Genomic DNA, 2,657 nt, shown 5'->3' with positions numbered 1-2,657 from the left:
TGGCCGGCCTGAAACCAGGCACCGTCTACTTCGTCCCCCGCCCCCGGCCCTGGCCCGCATTGTGTGCGGCGGGAGGCGGCCCGGCCATTAGCATGCGGGGGGCGGCGCGGCGGGGCTGAGAGCCGCGCGGGAGCTGGGTTCTGGCTCCGGGGACAGGGAGCTGGGGACCCCGGGAGCCGAGAGAAGCGGCCGCCAGGGGCGGGGTGCGGGCAGTTTGGAGACTGGGGGCGCTGTCGGAGGGAGGGAGGAAGGGAGGGAGCGGGGGTGGGGCACACAGGCGATTCCAACAGGAGACTGGAAGAGATTTTGAAAGGTCATCTCGTCCTTCCCCCAGCCTCCAAGCAGCACTGCCCCTCCCACCCTAAACCCGGACATACCAGGGAAGGAGTTGGCTCTGCCGCTCTTTCTGCCCCAACATGCACAGACTCGGGAAGTTCTTCCTGGGGTTTTATCGCAAAGCCTCTCCCTTACAATTTCTGTCTCTCTTTGGGGGGAGGAGGAGGGGCGATTATAGAGATAGTTAATGTCGGCCGTATAAGAAACATTGAAGTTACTCTTCGGTCCTTTCTGTTCTTTATAAACAATTCCCTCTCCTTCCTCTCGAATTCTATTTTCCATTCCTCAAGTCACTTTAATGGCTCTTCAATACAGCAAATATTTACTGAGTGCTTACTCCAGGCACTGTGCTCAGCGCTGTAGGGGATGCGCAGATGAGAAGGATGTGCTACCTTCCTTCCAGGAGATTGTAGTCTAGACGGGGGCTACGAACTTGTAAGTAGTATATTCAGATTAAGTCAATAGTTACTGAGTGCATGTTCACGTATTTAACGGCATATAATCCTTACAATAACCCTCTATAATATAATTAGTCCTAACTCGTAGGGAAAATGAGGCTCAAGGAGTCTCTTTCTCCACTGGCCTGCAAACTCAGGGATCCTCAGTGCAAGCCCAACATCTCACATCACCACCAAATAAAATTAATGCACACAGGGATTGAGGAGGGAGGATCGGACACACAACAGTTCTCTGAATCCCTTTAAAATGTGATTCGCATTCCCGCGGAAAGAAAAGAGCGAAAGAAAAGAGCGGATACAGTGCTTCAGTGATGATGGCTCAGCACTGGGCAGGCAGAAGTGACTTATAAAGAAGGCCATTTGCCTCGCAGAAACTTGCCTTTTGGTACTAACTCCCAGGGGTCTTCCGGCTCAGTCTTCTTCTATTATCAATAATAATAAATAACGATGATGATGATGATAGCCACTAACATTTATTGAGCACTTATAGTACCAGGTACTAGGCTAAGCTGGTTCATCTGAATTTTCTCTTTTAATGCTCAAGGCAACCCCTTGAGATTGGCATTATAAACTTCCCTGTATAGATAAGGAAGCAGAGAGATTAAGCAACTTGCCCAAGGGCACCCAGGTAGATCTGGGATTTGAACAAAGGTCTGGTTGCCTACAGACCTCAGCCTCTGCCCCAAGATGAGCCTTTCTTATCTTTGATCTATAGAGTATATATTTGGACCCAGCTTGTTTTGCTTCCTCCTGTAGAAATAAATGTCCCTAGCTTAGCTTCTGAATAGGCCTTTTAGTATGTGGGCATCAGTGTGACCTCATCAGCAGCAATAATGGTTATTAAGCACTCGCTGTGAATTAACAACCCTTTACAGTCATATCGTTAGCTCCCTTTTGTCAGAGAGCAAACTGAGGTTCAAATAGGTAGAATAATGTGTCTCAGGCCACACAGCTGGGAAAATGGCAGAGCTAAGATTCTAGTCCAGCCCTATCTACCTGCAAGGCACCTTCTCTCTCAAAAATATTAATTGTTGCAATAGTATCCTTCCCAAGACTGACCATTTGAGGACCATCTTCCATGTATGTCTAGCTGCAGGTTATCACTGAGTCAAAAACAATCCCCACCATAAACAAGGCTTCCCATCTATTTAGTCAGTGTTCAATTCAGAATAACTACTTCAAGAAAGGAAGGAGAAAGAAGAAAGTGTCCAGTGAGAAACATGAAAGTCAGTAGAATTAAACCATACGTGGTCTGGGGACAAAGCTACAAGTGGTAATGACAGGGGACCAATACAGACAGAAAGTGGGATCTCTCCAGGGAACAGCAAGTAATTTGAGGAGGAAGCCAAAGAAAGGAGAAAGATTAGATGGAAATGAGGGGAAATTGAGGTCCAAGGTTGATAGTGTCCACAGGGATGAGGTGAGTGAAACCAGAAGAGGAAGCCGGGATGGACAGAAATGGGGACAAGGGGAAATGGGAGCAGAGTGAGGCAGGACTGGGTGTCCTGTGGAGTGAACTCAGGCTGGTGTCTACCCAGGGCCACTCCCTGAATCCTTAGGCCTTCACAGGGACCTTTGCCCTACCACACCCCAGCCCTGACAGCCTTTCTCTGCCAGAAGTTTGTCCGTCTGCTCGAGCTACCAAGCTCCTCAGGAGTCCTAGGACCCAGCTGGGTCCCAACCCTTTGGAGAAGCTGCTTCAGACTAGGTACGTGTGAGACCCTGGCCTTCAACTCCCTGGATATCGGGAGTGGGCAGAGGGCGGGCTGAAAGAGATGTTGTTGCATGTCCTGTTTCCTGATAGGACCCATAATGCATTTTTCCCAACCTAGGAAGCACCCAGCTCTTGTGGTCAAGGGCCCC

The sequence above is a fragment of the Propithecus coquereli genome, unplaced genomic scaffold, assembly GCF_000956105.1.
Source record: "Propithecus coquereli isolate 6110/MARCELLA unplaced genomic scaffold, Pcoq_1.0 Scaffold3, whole genome shotgun sequence".
NCBI classification, from domain to species: Eukaryota; Metazoa; Chordata; class Mammalia; order Primates; family Indriidae; genus Propithecus; species Propithecus coquereli.
Note: the sequence above shows the minus strand (reverse complement) of the source record.